The 18,001-nt window shown below is 44.2% G+C and overlaps 1 long non-coding RNA gene across 1 annotated transcript; it reads right to left on the reverse strand.

The window, feature by feature from the left end:
• Positions 1–795: 795 nt before the first annotated feature.
• On the reverse strand, positions 796–12,635 carry LOC309335262. The gene is made up of 3 exons (XR_014153432.1): positions 12,327–12,635; positions 6,416–6,582; positions 796–1,230 (listed from the first exon to the last, which is right to left on the reverse strand). It is a non-coding gene; the product is annotated as an uncharacterized lncRNA (long non-coding RNA).
• Positions 12,636–18,001: the final 5,366 nt, after the last annotated feature.

Raw genomic sequence — 18,001 nt, forward strand, 5'->3', positions numbered from 1 at the left:
ACCTTGTGCAGACAAAGCACGTCCTCTGTCACTGAGCCACAACCCTTCCCCCGTTTCAAAAAAGGAATGGATTGAATTATAATGATTGATTATCATGCTTGATTCTTCCATCCAGCTCTCATGTACAGTCTGGCTTTTACAACAACGCCAGTTTCTCTATCGCGCTCCCAACACTGAATACCATTTCACGTGTCCATTTCCCCCAACCATGTGCGGTTGGGAAAAGCGTGCATTTTCCTGGGAACCATTAAAATGATGAAGTACCTGATCTTCCCATTGCAGTAAGACACAGGCCTCAGAAAGGAAGGAAATGAGCAGAGACGGCAGCAAGAGGTGCTACTGTGTGCACACTCCCATTTACTCCACCTCCAGTGTGCTCCCACCTCTGGGTGTATACACCACATTTACCGTGATCCGTTTCTATTCTGTACCTATCCTGTTGTTTCTTATGAAGTTTGGTGCATTGATATGTTTTTCCCCCAAACCAGCTTTGATCCGAATTGAGTAGAAGAGCAACCTAGCTGTGTTTTAAGCTAGCAACTTGTGCACAGCCTACAGCTGCCTATCAGCCCTGACCCTTGGCTGTGTGGGCTGGGGCTGATTGTTGTCAGAGTGCAATGGCATCGGGGAGTGCCCCATGCCAGCCACCTCTGCCTGAATCCAAACAGGTATGGCAGTGAGAGAGAAGGGACATCTTGGGGATAGTCCATCATCTAGTTAGGAAGAAGAACCTAAGGAAAGGAAAAGGGTATAGGAGGTACTATGCAACTCATGCAAAAATATGCCAAAGGCTGCTTTACGACTTACAAGCAACAACCTTTTTTTTTATTATTTAGACAAGAATACATTCACCCAGAAAGGTTCGATTCTTGGCTAGACAAAAAGTCCACAGAACAGATCCAAGAAGGGGAGAGGGAAGACCTAAGCTGCAGCTTCTTATTCATTGCTTAAGGAAAAGGATCTAAACTAGTCATTATGCTGGGGGGCTTAAAAATTACTCTCTTTTTGGGGGTCTAGTCTCAGTACAAAGGTTTTGGCTTGTTCTTCAAAAATGTTGAGATTCACAAGGTGTAGTGGCTTCTGTTTTACCACTAGGGGGACACACAAATGATCTAATATGGTCATACCAAGTTGGGAAAACATCTAGCCCCCTCTTAGCCAACTTGATCAGATTTCTCCCAAATTTCAGCCCTTGACATAAAGCCGCCTGGGGGACTCGTTGCTTCTTTCCTGCACATACAATAGAAAAACAAGAGTGAATAATGGGCAGTGACAAGGCAGGACATCTTTTTTTTTTCTCTCTCTCTCCCCACCCCGCCGTCCAATTTGTCTTCGAGGCTGACATAGGAAAAAACCCCAAATTGCCGCTCTCGCCTTGCACAGTTTTACCACAGTATCCTGAGAAGCATCTGGTGTGGAGCTGATAGCACAGGGGGGGTTCAGGCAGGAGCCCCAGCCGGAAGCCGAAGAGTTAGCAGCGGTTGGGGACCCACTGCTTCTGTCAGGACGTCAGACAGGAAACCTTACAATGGCTCTGAAGTGAAGGCTCTCTGGATCTCTGCCACTGTCTGTTCAGAGAGAGGCAGACAGGCCAGCCTCCCTGCCAGGGACAGCAGAAACCACTCAGAACCATTCCCCGAGGGCCATTTTGTGTGGCTCAACCAGCAAACCATTGGGGCCATAGGAAGGCACTTTGGGTAGCTGGAATAGTAAGAATTACCCTCATTATCCCAGCCCATAATCCTTATCCTTATGTGCATAGTGACAGCCATGTGCAAAGAAGCCAGGAGCATCATGTAGCCTCTTCTCCACATGCCCAGGATATGCTCCTAAGCAGCTGCATGCATGCATAGCCTTCCGGGAGGCCTTCATCCCATTACAAAAGTCTGTCCAAGTGAAACTTTGAGGAAACAGATCATCAAAGCAAAATTGCAATCCCTTGAGTTCACCCACCTGCCTCCACTTATTTCTGAAGACCAAGCACCAGAGCCTTGAACGAAAGCACCAACCAAATATGTGCCAGCAGAGCTCAGTGGGATACCCCTGTGTTGCCCACATATCTGTGTGGAGGAGGAACATTGATGATAGGTAGATGATAGATGATAGATAGATAGATAGATAGATAGATAGATAGATAGATAGATGATAGATAGATAGATAGATAGATAGATAGATAGATAGATAGATGATAGATAGATAGATAGATAGATAGATAGATAGATAGATAGATGATAGATATAGATAGGATCTCTGAATGGTTTCCACTTTTAAAAAAAATGTTAAGGTGGTGTAGAATCCAAAATATCATGATGATGGCAGAGCACTATTGTGATGGATGGAGCCATTGCAATGGTTATTCCAACCTTCAGATCAAAGCACTGTGATGAACATTGTATTCACTTTTATGGAGTGGGGAGAGTGTCTAAAACACTGAGAAGGACTGTTCCCTAAAAAGGTTGAAGGCAGGCATCTTGCTGTAGTGTTGCTTTAAGGCAACACTTACCTTGAATAAACCATTTCGTCAGAATGTCATCCAGGATTCCTACATGGCAAGCTTGCTCTAGCAGCAGCAGCAGCAGCAGCAGCAAAACAGACCATATTATGTTGTGAAGTCTAATACTGGAAAATGTATGAATGATCACCTATCTCCTAAGTGTCTGTATGCATTTTCATCCATTTCCACCAGAAGTATTTATCCTCTATTCTGTAAGCCTGGAACTCTATGTCAGGGGGTGCCAATATGGTCCCCTCCAGATGTTGTTGGACTACAACTGACATGAGCATACATGACCAACAATCCGGGATAATGGGAGTTGTAACTGAACAACTTCTGGACGGTATCATATTGTCAATCACTGCTCTATATGACAGGGTAGATAGATACAAATCACTAAGAAAACACAGGAAGTCAGTTTTTTCAGAGATACTTTTAACTGGTGCTAATCATGTAAAAAACGTTTCCATTAAAACATGTACAACTAGAAAGAACACATACCCCATTTCAGGATTGTTTCTTTTATATCATTTTTAAAGATAACTTTATTTAAAGTCATTTTAGAAAATGGCCGCATAATTCACAACTTCTTTAATGGCTAATTTTGCTTATTTCCTGTGCATTAGGAATGTTAACTAGAAGTACAAAATACACAAAATGGCACATATATTCTTTGCTTTCTTTTTAAAGACGACTAAGGGTCCAGAACTGCCTAGAAGAAAGGGCTGGGAGTGTCTGGGTAAAATAATGTATTCCAATGAAATTATAAAGAAATGCCCACATCTAGGTTGAAGGTGAATATTCATAATATGACAAAGCAAATTGATTCTGAATTTTCACAGAAAAGTAGCCCAGTAGTTCTACAGTTAAAGTCTGGCAAGCCCCACGTTCACTGCAAGCAACTGGCTTTAAATTAACCATAGTGGGGCTGCCTCCTAGATTTCACTGCAACCTATGCCACAACTAACATTAGCTGGGCTGTAGGCAATGTATTCAGAGCCATGGTCTCAGTTTGAGAATGTGAATGATAGAATAAACATGCTTTAATTTTAACCAAATTACTTTTCTAAAGAGCCCTGCATTTAAATGCAAAGAGAGAGAGGGTGGGATCGGTCATGTATCCTGATCGTCCTGATCAGGAGGCAATCAGAAGTCAGAATCATATCATTTGAGCAGAATAAGTAACATTCACGTAAACAAAGAGTTGCTAGGCTAGGCCAACAGTTGTCAACCTTTCTGGGCCTTTGGGCACATTCACAAACTGGAGACACTGTTGTGAGCACACACATCACAACAACCAAGCACACCACACAACCTATTCTGCTGACTACAATAGAACGCTTCTTTCAAGTCAAATTTCAGAGGAGGAGACTCTCCTGAAAGGCACCAGGAAAGGCTTCTGTGCCACACTGGCAACCCCAGAAGATCCCCCAAGTGTTCCTATTCTCCAGGGACAGTCACAGATTTACAGAATCCGTCCTGGTATCTGATTTGATCCTGGAATGTGCCGCTTTTCCTAGGACATCCCTATTTTCACTGGAGAAATGTAGGAGGGTATGGAGTTATGCAACTCCTGAGCCAAGGATATAAGTAACTATGCAACCTTTAGAAGACATCTGAAGGCAGCCCTGTTTTTTAAATGTTTAATTATGTTTTTGGGCAGGGTATTAATAATAATAAGGCACATGATGTCCTTATTTTCATCAGAGATGAACATGTTAGTGTATGCCCCAGGCCTAGGAAGTCCACAACAGTGAAGAAATTCAAAGCTTAGCATCTGAACCCTGCTCCTATTCCTGCTCTGATTTCAGAGAGCCCTAAAACTACAAGCACCCACTTGTCCCTTCTCACCAAAGTCAGGCGTTTGTGGTGAAAGAAGCCGAAGGGTCTTTCCCCATTTTCTCAGCCGGTGAACCAACTCTGCAGTTCTATGCACATGTACCTTGGGAGCAAGCCCCATTGGACATGGGGACTTTAAAGGTGAAACCTGGATCCAGGAGGGTTTATTTCAGTCATGGATGCATAGGGAGGGCACCTGTCTCTTATCCACATATTCCTCAACTGTCACAAGAACGCCAAAGTGGAATGGTTACAATGAGAAGCAACCTAAATGTTCTACGAATCTCCATTTCACACATTCATCCCTTCCCAGCTAATGGGAAGCTGCATTATAGCAGGTCAAACATTTTGTCCACCCACCACAGTATTGTCTAAATGGTCTGGCTTTCCATGGTCTCAGGCATCACCTACTATCTGAGATCCTTTTACCTGGAGATGCCAGGGATTGAACCCAGGACATTCTGCATGCAAAGCAGGCATCCTACACTGAGCTATGGCCTGCCCCGTATTTCCTTGTTCCTCTACTCCTCTTGCTCAAGGGATTCCCACTTTTGCTTCTTGTCAACCAACCCTCATTTCTTTAATTCATCTAAACCCACTTTGAGCCTTTCCCCCTTTTTAAAAGACCTTCAATCTTGACCTGCCATATATATACTACTAATCCAAGGTTGGGAAACTTTTTTTCAGTGCAAGGACTTCATTTCCTTGGGCAACCTTGAGGGCGCCACATGCCAGTGGTTAGCGGGGCCAGAGGCAAAAGTGGGGGAACACAGAATGTAAATTTTACTTTTGTACGGTAGGCTAATCTCTACACTCGCTTTCACCCTTCCATCTCCTCCATCCAGGCAAGCAAGCAAGAGGCATTATCAGAATCAAAGGCCACATTCCACTTAGTCAGTGAGAGTGCATGGCAGGGCTGATGAGGGGTGTGGCCTAGGGAGAGAGGGTGTGGCTTGGGAAAAGATATGGCCTGACGGCCAGACAGAGGCCTGGAGCACTGCATCTCCCCTAAATTATTCAATCTTCCTTGGGCTCTTCTCTTTCTTGGACTTTTGTTATTCTTTCTTTCTTTCTTTCTTTCTTTCTTTCTTTCTTTCTTTCTTTCTCTCTCTCTTTCTCTCTTTCTCTCTTTCTCTCTTTCTCTCTCTCTCTCTCTCTCTTTCTCTCTTTCTCTCTCTATCTCCCACTGACATTAAGCAGGCATCAGCTTTTGTTTTTTTCCAGAGGTGAGTCCCAAAACTAAATTCAGTGTCCTGACTAGTAATGGAAGGATCTGTCAGTTTCAATTCTCTTAGTTTCTCTTTTTCCCAATCTTAAATTCAGTTCATCACATTTTGCAGCAATTTGGCATTAAAAAAAAAAATCCACATGAAAAGTCAGCAGCGTTTTAGTGCAAATTTATCCCATTAAGCACATTTTTATATGCAATTTTGACTAAAGTCCTCCCCCCCCCCAAGGAATTTCCACTAATACAATGCAATTTTGTACGTTATTTTCACTAGTATATTCATTTTAGGCACACTTTCTCCCAATACATGCATGGTTTGGAGAACGGCAACACAAAATTCAGAAGGATAGCAGTATTTTGGTTTGCATATTGTCTTAAAAAGTGTGGATTTGATAGATTCAGCTTTAAATGCATACTGAATGAAAATTCTCTTCCATCCCCTGTCCTGACGTCTCACCTTCTTTGCAAAACACCATCTCAAACCCTTTTTTCTCATGTTTGTTTCCCCTTGGATGCCCCACAAATATCTTGCTCTGAAAATGGTGAAGGCAGAGCTCTTAACTGCCCAAACCTGCCGACTCCCACATTTCTGTCACCTTCAGAAACAGAAATAGTTATTTCTCCACAACAAGGAACCTTTGTCAATCTTTCAAGGCTGGAGACATATCTAGAAAACTGATACATTTTATACTTTCAATAATGGGAAAGCAACCATTGTACTGTACACTACTTCATTCCAGCATCCTTTGTTGTAACCTGAAACTTCCAGAGCACCTACAACTAGTAGAGGCTTCATAGCTTAATACGAACAAGCCAGCTCCCCACCCTGTCTCTTTCCACCCCGCTTTGCTTACCATCTAAATTTTGAGCCACAAACTTTTGTCTGGGAGCAGAGAGAGGAATGTCTGGGTTCCAATGCTGCTCTCATAGCTACAGCATCAAACCGAATTTTTGTACTTTGTTTCTCCCTTGCCTGCTTTGTCCTCAGATCCTTGATGGAGAGTTCTGGAAAAGCTGCAAACTAGCAGAAACATCTCACTGAGTGAGGCAGTGGGGAGGCCAGCATAGTTTGCCACATTTTAGCTTTTGCATTAAAAAAGGAAGGAAGGAAGGAATGTTATCAGCATTTTAGTGTGAATTTTTCATAATATACACATTTTTAAAATGCAGTTTTGCCCAGCCAATAGTTGGTTGCAAAGCAATTTTCCTGACTGTAATGCATTTTTGTATGCTACTTTCACTAAAGCATTTTTTCATCCTAGCCTGTGCATTTTTGTACACATAACATGGCTGGAGGACTGCATCACAAACTTTGGAGAAGTGGGGATTTTGAAGGGTGGCTGCCTTTTGGTTCATGTATCATTTCAGAAAGTGCGGATTTAGTGAAATTGCCTTTAAATGTGAACTGACTCAAATTTCTCCCCCACCCCTAAGAGATTTCCTTTCCTTTATCGTATTTATATGCCACTTTTCATTCACGTGAGTCACAAAGCTGCTTACATAAAATAAATAACACAGTAGCTCATGAATTACAACATAAATCATATAAAATAATTAACAAATCATCAGTAAAACAATGACAAATCCTTAATAAAACAACCACCTTCTATAAAACACTGTTTTTTTTAAAAAAAAACCTTTAAAAAGAGTTTAAACAGCACAACCACAAGAAAAGTCATGTTATAAAATTCACAAAGCGTAACAACACTCATAATCTACAAAAACAATATTAACAACATTAATAAGCTAACAACTAAAAACAAACTAACTACAAACTACAAAAAAAAATTCCTTCCAGTAGCACCTTAAAGACCAACTAAGTCAGTTCTTGGTATGAGCTTTCGTGTGCATGTATCTGAAGAAGTGTGCATGCACACGAAAGCTCATACCAAGAACTGACTTAGTTGGTCTTTAAGGTGCTACTGGAAGGAATTTTTTTTGTTTTGACTATGGCAGACCAACACGGCTACCTATCTGTAATACAAACTACAAATATGTGTTAACATATTTGCATTTTTATTCTCCATGCTATTTTTTATGGAAGTGCAGTTTATCAGTATTTAAATAAGCAAGCAAAAACGTATTCTCTAGGAACTATCTTCACGGAGGAAAAAGAAACCAACCCAATAACAGGAGAAACAAAGCACTAGAAGACGTTAATTATCCTGGGTGTCTTGCTGGGACTTCTGCCTTACATGCAGCCCTGGCTGATGGAACCAAAATGAAATTTACAATGTTTCATGTTAAAAGAAACGTATTCTGACACCCCCAATTTGCAAATACAGTAAATGTTTCTATACAGTGTGTTCTTACAGAGCCTCATTGTGAAGGAAAGAAGAATCATAGCCAGAATGTGTTAAATACAATTTCAAAAGCACCATCAGCCTCCTGCAGTGAGCCTTCACCTGCCCCCATTGCTATTACACCTTCAGTGAACTCTTTCCTTTAGCTCGGCAGCTCTGACTTGCGTTTCCAGCCTACGTTCCAAACCCTTCAGGGTTCTGTAGAATGCTCACTACATCACGGTCACTGCATTTCACCATCTCTATAGTCATAACTAGGGATGGAGAGAAATTTGGTTCAGATTGCATCGAGAAGCGAACTACCTAATTCCTGCATTCCAAACAATACAAGAGCCAAAAGGCAGCACCATCCTTAGACATTCTCACTGCTCTGAATGTTGCACTGTGGCCTTCCGGCCATGTACTGCGTAGATTGGACAAAGTGTGCATAAAGATGCATATATTAGTGGACATATACTATTCAGTGAAAATTGCTTTTCAAAAGTGCATCTATGAATCAAAACCGTATATAAATATGAAGAGGATTACGAATTCACACTCAGATGTTGCTGAATTTTTGGGAAGACTTTTTAAAATATATATAAAAAATCACAAACTGATATGGAGCTGTGGAGAACTGAACTGGAGAAAGAGACACTGACAGATCCACTCATCCCTCGTAATGACTTCACAAGGGGGAGTTGCAACAAAATGTTATGGCATGGAGGACTTCAGGAACATAGGAAGTTGCCATTGGTCAGTACTGTCTACACTGGCAGTGGCTCTTCAGGGTTTCGGACAGCGGACATTCCTAGCCCTACCTGAAAATGAAAGGGGTTGAATCTGACCTTCTACATGCTAGGCAGATGTTCTGCCACTGAGTTTCCTTTTGGCCAGCCATGCTCTTTTCATGGATACTCCATCCCTCTCTTTCCTACCCCATGTCAGTTAACATTCCATGCCCACTGTCCTTATTGGGGTGTTTTTGGGTTGTCCTCCTGCCCCAAATGCCTCTTGATTTCATTTTCTGGGACTCACAAGCAGGGAGAGGGTTGTTGCTCTAAGGTCCCTCTTGCAGGCTTCCTATAGGTAGCTGGTTTGTCACTCTGAGAAATGGATGTTGAAATAGACATGCCTCTGGCCTGCTCTAGCAGGGCTTTTCTTATGCTCTTATGCCCCCCACAGCCTTAGGGGTTATTCTTTCTCCTAAAGTCGGTGTGTGTGCACGTGCTTCTGCACATCTGCGCTCCCACACCAAGCCTGCTGATACCTCCCTCTGATGTGTGGATGTTTCTGTTTTGACTCAGGGGACGGGTTTGCTATATAGCTTCTCCCTTGGATTGTGATTGGAACTTGGGTATCACACAGATCCTCGCATCTAGATAATTATCATAACAGTTGCTGATGCTTTGTTTGTTGCATCTGGTGAACTAGGCTCCAGCCTACGAAATCTCATGTTACAATAAACTCTCTGTTCTTTAAGGATAACACCTCGCCCCAAAGTGTGCCTGCCATTTCCCACCAGGTTGGTGTGTCTGCCCTACTCCCAATGTGTCTTGCTGCCCACGTGGGGCTGCGGCATTACAATACAGCCTATATGCATAAAAGATGGTTGTGTGCAGGGCAATTGCTTGCGGGGTCAACGCAAGGCCTGCAGCTCGATGGTAGAGCATCTGCTTTGCACACAGAAGCCCCCAAGTTCACCCCCTGGCATCTCCAGCTAGGGCTGGGAAAGAATTCTGCCATGAAGCCCTGGAGAGCTGGTGCGAGTCAGGGTAGGCAATACTGAAGAAGGTAGATCAATGGTCTGCTTTGGTATCATGGGCATAGTCAAGGGGGGCAGGAAGGGGCAGCTGTACCCCTAGCAATAAAAATCAATAACAAATACATAGGTAACTGAGGTTCTGCCCCCCCCCCACAAAAGGCCTGCTCCCTCCTCCAAAAAAATACTGGTTATGCCCATGCTTGGTATGTCAGCTTCCTATTAAATCCAGTAATTGGCTCTGCAGTTTGGTCCTGTTTCAGTTGGATTTTATGCATGTAGGCTGCATTCCAAGGCTACATCCCTTGCATGGACTTTGAGACACATTGGAAGTGGCACAAGCATATCAGGTGGGAATGGGAGACAGGTGTTCTCTTGGCCACCTCACATGTACGGGCTGAATCTGGGGAGAGGAATCATCTGATCTGCCTTTTAAAAATGCATAGAATCGATCCTAATGAATACCCTGCTTCCTCCTTCCTCCTCCCCCCTCCTGAAAATGCCTTATGGGCAGATGCTTTGTATTAAGTAAATTCTGCCTCACTGTCCTGTTTCTGCGATTTCACTCTCATAAGAAGGCTAGCTTTTGCCGTGAGGCCTGGCAGCCACTAGATGGCCATCTAAGACAGTCGGTGGGAAAGGCAGAGCTGCACAGAGTTGTCTGTTTCACGTGAACCAGTTGTCTGGTTCACTGGAGTAAAAGTGTGAACGTGCAAGTGATTCAAACTACTGCAACAAACGTGGGTGGCTCACTAAAATGGATTGGCTGAAAGCTGAGAATAGAAAGTGTTTGTTCACCCGTCCCATTATTAACTTGCAGAATACCTTGCCGTGGTGGTGATGGCCAATGGCTTAGGCGGCTTCGAAAGGGAATTGGACAATTCAGTGGGGCCTCCATGGTCAGAAGCAGTGTTTGTCTGAATATCAGACATTGGAAATAACAGAGCCCTGTTCGTAAATGTCGCACCATCTTCAGCTCTGGAAAAGGCAGTTTCTAGATAACAGCTGGCCAAGGAAATGTGATGACAGATTTAGCATGGCAGCCAGTTGTAAATCTGGTCTCTCCTTGATCCTCCACTGGATCATCAGACTAAGCTGGTACTAGAACTGTACTTGTGTGCCCTGAACTAGGAGGAGGGAGAGTTTAGAGACAAGATAATCTTCCAGGCAAGTACATGCAGATGGGAAAAAGTGCAGGAGTGCTCCTACTTTTTTTTTTTTTTAAGGGAGGAGAATGAAACCTAACTGTTATCTAAGGACTGCTGCTTATTCCAGAATCACTCAGCAAGTATGGATATAGGATGCAGCTTTGGAACATGGAACAACAACAACAAGAAAAAAAAGGCTATATGTAACCGATGCATTAGATGCAAATGCTGTTCAGTGTGAAAGCCCACTGGCAATTGATGCTTCCACTGGTTGTGTGTACACTTGAATGATGCAGTTGCTGAAGATTTCGCCAACCTAGCACCCTCCAAGCCCCATGGCTGATGGGAGTTGTAGTCTCAAAACATATGGAGGGTAGCAAGTTAGTGAAGGCTGCCATGACTTTAGGCCTGCCTTATGAGTTGAGACAACTCTCCTCTTCTTATTTCATACTCATTTCTGTGAAGATTGAAAAGCACCTCACTTTGGGCCTAATTTCCTGCAGGCTTTGAACACATGCTTTATTTTTATGCTGCTGTAACACTGCGTAGTGCCCTTTGTTTGCCTGGAGGCCTCCCACTTCTGCGATTTGTGTTTCCCTGTCTCCTTTGCCCTTACTGTCCTTGGCCTCTCTCGCCTACATTGTTTTCCTTTCTTTGTTTGTTTGCTTGCTTGCTTGCTTGTGCGTGCGTGCGTGCCTATGCTGCTGCTGTTTTATCTGATTTGATATTTATTGTATTATTTGATCACTGCTGTATGGGGCTAGGCTAATCGGTGACGAATACATGTAAATAATAGACCATGACATCATGGGAGCAGCGTTCTTATTCAATCTTTTCTTAATCAGAAGAGAGGCTTCTGAGGCCTGGATGGTCTTATGTGTGTGGAAAACTTCTCAGCCAGTATCATGGAAGAGGTACAATCAGAAAATTGGCAAGAGAGGCTATCACAAAGCTCAGAACAAGAGCAGTGGGGGTGTGGGGGGTGGCGGCAGTTGCTGAGATGTATCACTGAAACACCAGCGTTTGGTGGGATTACAGATGAGAAAACCCGTGGAGAGACTTGAGTGAGATTGATCTGGTAGCCAGGAGATCAAAAACGCACAGAAGCAGATATTTAGAAGGCAAGGAGGGCGGGTGAAGCAAATCTCCCTGAGGAGATTCCAGATTGTTCCACTCTCTTCCTTCAGGCAACTGACGGAGCCCAGGGATACTGTGGAGTTAGATCTGTGGTCTCCGTTGGACGGTTCACATCCTTCTCCAAGTGTCTGTTTGAGTCCCACCACTCCTTTGTTTCCTTCATTTTGTGACATCCCCTCCACACCCACACACCCCACCACCACTCTCTCCTTTGTTGACAATTTGGACATTAATCTTTCTGGTTCCAGTGTGACATTCATTTTTATCACAGTTCCGTTAGGGTCAGGTCGCTCCTTCCGGAGTTTCGGAGTCCCTCAGAGCAAAAGCCTCCCCTCGGGTTCCTTGGCAGAGGCCTTTCTCAGCCTCTTTGCTGCCTCTCACAGCCTTGGTTATTCCCCCACCTCAGCCTCCTGCATATGGGCCTGAGCTTTCTTACCACATCAGGATACAGAGCAGTGCATGAATTCCGGCCTCAGACTCTGGTCAACCGCAAGCTCAGTGTATTTCACAAACTGTACCTCCTCGTCGTGGGGGGAGGGCTGGGCCCTGAGCACCGGCACATAACAGACTCTCAGAGGCACTAACTACCAACTGGATTTCCAACCAAAGGAAACAAAACACAGATAGCCAGCCTCCTCCTTCTGCACCAACCCAAACCCACCTGATTTCACCATGGGAAGGGTCTTCCTGCTTCTCCTAGCCCAGGGACTCCTGAGGGCTTCTAACAAAAAATGGAGGTGGGTGCATCGGCCTCCTGCTCAGGCACCTAGCATTTGTGATCTCTCTCCCCTCCCATCTCAGATTTGAGGATGTGCTGCATAAACATGGACAATATATATATATATATCTCCAGAATCTAACCACATGTTCCTCATCCTGAAGACTTCCTGTGCTCCCAGGTATAGTGTTTGGTACAGCTAGTGAAGCACGGAGGACTGCTTGCCAAATGGCAACCAGTGCTTTCCCCCCTAAAAAAATGTTTAGGGGTACTCTCATTTTCCTACTTGTATTGAAATACTTCCCCTCAATGAGGCCAAACTTAGATTCACAAAATGTTTAGGGGTATGTGTACCCCTGCGCCCCCTCCCCGAAAAAAGCACTGATGACAACACCTGGCTTTGCCAGGCTATGCTCTTTGTGCAGTGGATTTAATCAAATAAGCACCTGGAAGGAGTTGTGCCTTAGTCCTTCCTGATCTCTTCTGCGGCTCCAGACTCCAGACCACCAGCAGCAGATTGGCTTGGGGAATTTTGCTTTCCTTCTGAAACAAATGCTGGACCACACTGTGCTCCATCACGTCATTTGATATGCCCATAAGCAACAGCCTATACTTACAGGCCTAACACAGGAAGCAGTCTGGCCCATCTAACTCAGTATCGACTACACTGACTGGCAGCAGTTCCCTGGGGCTTCAGAAGAGGGTCATTCAGATTCCGGGGTTGGAACCTTGGAACTTCCGGGTGCAAACCTGATGTTCCGCTACTGCTGAGCTTTGGCCTTCACATAACCCAGATTAGTTCTGCCTTAACTGTTAAGAGAACCCTTGTATTTAGAATACATTGGTGGGCAATGAGGAGTCTAGTTTTCATTTTTAAAGTGGACCAGGCAAGACTAGAGTCAGCCTGATCCTGTTGTGCAGGAGCCACATAACACCGTTTGGGCTTTAGCCCATCACAACCTCACTTGTGTATAGACTGAGCTAGGAGACAGAATTTGGAACCAATCAGAACTCTTTTGGGCTTTAAATTGGGTTGTCCTAAGGCAGAATCACATACATATGGTATGTAAATAGTGCCTCTGGATGGCAGAGGGCGCAAACAGCCATTTCACCATTTTGCAGCAGACGCTCTAGTCATAACACAAAGGAATGGACAGTTTGATTAACCATAAAGTGGGTGGAATTACCCCTGTCTTATACCAAGAATCTGCATTGTGGATAGACTAAATCAGTGGTGGGCAGAAGTTAGATCAGGGCCGACTGCATAATTTGCAGTAGATCAGCAAAGATTTTTTTTATCTCCCGGCTGCTTTACAATAGCAGTAACAATGAAAGGTTCTCCTAAATTACACTGCTGAAATGAAGGAAGCTTATGGTAGTGGGGTTTTGTAAGGAAGGGCCTTGAGCTCCATTTTGTTCTGGTACCCAAACCAATTTCCTGGGCTGAGAATTACTTAATTCTAAACGTATTTCTTTCACACCAGGTATTGGTTGCCATATCTCAGGGTTCTAGCAAAAAATGAAGTAGACCCCCCCAACAAGCCTGAGGTTTGCCCAGTCCTGGACAGATTGGGCTGTGACCCCCCAAAAATGGCTAGGATTGAGCACGCCTAGGATCACACTATTAGGATCCTACTGGCAGGCAAGAACTAAAACACTCAGATTTCATGGAGACCACTTTGCTGCCATTACCGCAAGGCTGTATTCTTCCTCTTCTTCAGTGAGATGCAGATTTTGCAAGTTGAGTAAGAAGAGGCCATGTTTGCACAACTGCTCTCAATGTTTATAGCAGCCTACCATCACAGCGAGCGAACTCTTAACCACTTTGGTGCCCTCAATGACTGTAGCCGCGCCCCAGATGTGCAGCTAAGGATGCACTGCATTTTTTCCTTATGGAGGCATGCGCAACTTGGAGCCCGCAAACTTAAGGGAGAGGGGGGGCAAAGAGGTTGATGAAGGAGGCCTACTCTTCGGGGACACGTCCTGTCTGTCATCACTGCAGCTTCTCCTCTTTGAGGTCCTACTGTCTCTGTCAGGAGAGCACAATGAAAGGGGCAGGGGAGAGAGACTCCACCTGCCTAATCCGGCCAAGTATTCCTCTTCCTAGGATCTTGCAAATGACAATAAAAGCCATTAATCACTTAATCTCCAAAGCTGTGGAGGGGAGACCCTTGCTTTGATATCATCTCCGTCTCAGCTCATCAGAGAATCTCTCTGGGAGCCAAGCTAAGAACCTTCATCTTCCTGTTGTCATGTTCATCCCCTGGGAACCTTTGTCTCTACCCATCTCTCATCTGCAGAGAGTTCTACTGGAGGTTAAGTTGCATTTATTTATTTCCACCCCATTTTTAGTGGTCTTTTTGCCTGGCTCCCTTGGATAAGACTTGGACCATGCCCGAGAGTCAGGAAAGATGGTCAGAGAGGTCCGTTCCCAAATTAAAAGATGATATAGGTAAGGCTTAGGTCTCATGATGTGTGGCTGCATAATAACTGTGATTCTCTGGAAAGAAGAAAGTAGCTTCAACACGGAAAGCAGACCCAGTGCACACATTCAGGAGTTATGGGTTGTTCATTTCCCCCCTGTGTGTTTGTTTATTACCACATAGATTTATATCGTGCTTTTCAGTTCACAACCTTTATAATATGTATGGCTACATGAAAAACAATATCCTTACACCAAACAAAGCCATCTGGGCCATGGGTCCAATGTTAGCTTCCCCTGATTCCTTCTTTCTCTCAATTTTCTTCCATAAGGCAGTCAGTGTTAGATGGCAAAGTTTCAATATGCTGATTTCTGGATGGACTGAGCCAACGTGTGTTCTCAACATGCCAATAGGATTGATCACCAGTTCTCCCCTGCAACTCTGCACTCCCAGGCCATTCCAATAACCTCACTACCCTAGAAGACTTATGCCTGGTCTCTGAATAGTGGAAAGCCATCAGGAAAGAGAGAGGGAGAGAATCATCAGGGAGGAAGAGGGTTAAGCAACCCTTTCTTGCCTACTGATTTCCCCCTGCAAATTCCAACCTGGTTTAGAATTAGCGTTATGAGGTAGACATGGATATGGGAAGCCCACAATTACTTAGCAACACATAGTTCCACCCTCGGAAGGAAACCTTTGAGGCTGGTTATAACAGTAATACTGTATATGATGTCGTAACCTATGTCAGCTCCCCACCCAAAAGTTGGTTAAGAACCCATACATTGCATTGCTTAGAATTTTACACGTAATCTGTAGGACCTCAGCTGGATCCTTCTTGGCAATTGTAAGCGTGGCCCTTCTTCCAACTGCAGTAAGCAGGGAGTCTTCCAGATATCACCCATAGCTTTTGGTACTCCTGGGCAGGTCATCCTCACTGGAGAGAGACTTTTCGTTTTGAAATTTGTTTCTCCTTTGGTTTGATGGAGCTCAAATTTGCAGAGTTCAAAGGAATGGAACAACAAGGCTTTTGATGTTTGCATGGAACAAAGCTTTGGGGTGTGGAGGGGAATGATTGTTAGCCTTGGATCATCTTGGTGAATTGACTCCATGTTCAGGAGAACAGGGCATTCTTTTGGAATTGACTTAAACCGGGCTTCATTGTTGCCATTGTCCCCTGGGGGAACAATATCACCCAAAGGACGCCATCCATCTAGAATGCATTTTGGCAAAGTCAAGCAATGAGCCTGACAGCACACGTCTCTCATGTGCAGGCGTTGCATTACTGCACGTCTGACCTGGATCTGTGTGACCTACTAGCAAGACCATTGTGGAGACAATATTCAGGAGCAAGAAGAGAGAAGCAGGTGGAACAGAACCAACGTTCAACTCCCCTTGATGCTTCCAAGAGAGAAAGCCCGGCAACAAAAGGAACTTCCTCTTCATACACTGCTCTTTTGGTATATAGATTGAGGGTGGTGGGAACAATTAAGACAAGGAAACCTCAGTGTCCTAGAAATAGCACCCTTGCATATTATGATGGCATCAAAAGCCTATTTTCCCAGTTCAGTCTGTCTGATAACACATTCCTTTCATACATTAAGCCAGAGGAGAATGCCACTGTGTGCTCTGAAAATACGTGCCTTTATAGCATTTTGAGATTCCTCCTATTGCTCCATAAGTAGTGGTCATGTTATAGGGGAAGGGGGCAGGTTAGTGAAGCTCGCAAGCCCTGTCCTGTTTCCTCCCAACTTAGCCAAATCATGCCCACCATAGGCATCTTAAAATAACAGCTAGGGGACATTTCAGAAGGTAAGAGGGATGGGTCTCCTTTGCCCCTTCCCCCTAAATTGAGAAGTGCAAAAATGCTCCCACACAAAGTAGAGGGGCATCCAGCAGAGTGAAGAATGAAGAGGTGATGACAATGACAACAATGATACCAAGATGCCAGAGATCTGCTCAGAACAGTGTCAAAGTTTCATAGCTAAACCACTCAGATTCTCATTAAGCAGGTCTTCAAGGTCACGGAAAAAAGAAGCATTGCTATGGCTATGGGAGCATGCGGGTATTAGCAGTTAGATAAAACAGCTTTTATTATGTGGCAGAGGGAAGGCTAGCTTCACTGGCTCTTAGCCCTTGACACGGTGCATAGCGTGTACTTTTCAGCATAACAGCACGCTAGGAGTCTATTGTAGTGGGTCAGACGGCCAACTTCTAAAGCCTGGAGTCCTCCTTTATTATGGTTCTTATGCATTTAATTCTTGTTTATAGCACTAGTCATGAGAAATGCAAGGTGAAATCCTTTCAAGAAAGCCCAAAATATCTATCTGTTTCCTTAATAAGTTTGCAGTCTCAGAGAAGGATCCGGAAACAACTGGGATTCCAGAAGTAAATAAACAAGATTAACAGGCTTGCACAGTTGAAGTGGAAAGCACTTTTTGAGAACAGTCTGTCTTTTGCTGGTGCAGACACTGTGATTTACCACGTGGGGGTGCAATTGCCTAAATTATTTTGGCTTTCTTAGCCGACCAGGCTCATGGACAGATGTTCTTGAATGTTTGTCCTGTTGAAGGGGAGGCAGTGTTGCAAGCAGCTTCCCTCCATCATCTTCACTTCAAAGGCATTTTAATGAGCAAGAAAAAATAAGTGTATTAGGTGATCTCATAAACAGCATGTCTGGGGGATGATCCACAAAGCAGCTCTAAAGTATTTAGATGAAGATAAAGTGGTTTCTGGGACTTTGCTTGGAAGAGATTCCTAGCATCCTTACAACAAAAGTGATCCTCAAAGGGTGGCAGGGAAACATGAAGGGCACTGGTGCAACATGAAGATTCCTTTTAAGCCATTCCAGGGATGTGTTGATGGGCTCAGCATCAACTGAGCACCACACACGGTTGTATCTCCCACTTAGTGCAACTCAGGAGATGATGGGACCCTGCTGACACCCTTTTTTGAATTACAGTGGTGCCTCGC

This window comes from Podarcis erhardii, assembly GCF_964252035.2.
Source record: "Podarcis erhardii genome assembly, chromosome: 2".
Taxonomy (NCBI): Eukaryota; Metazoa; Chordata; class Lepidosauria; order Squamata; family Lacertidae; genus Podarcis; species Podarcis erhardii.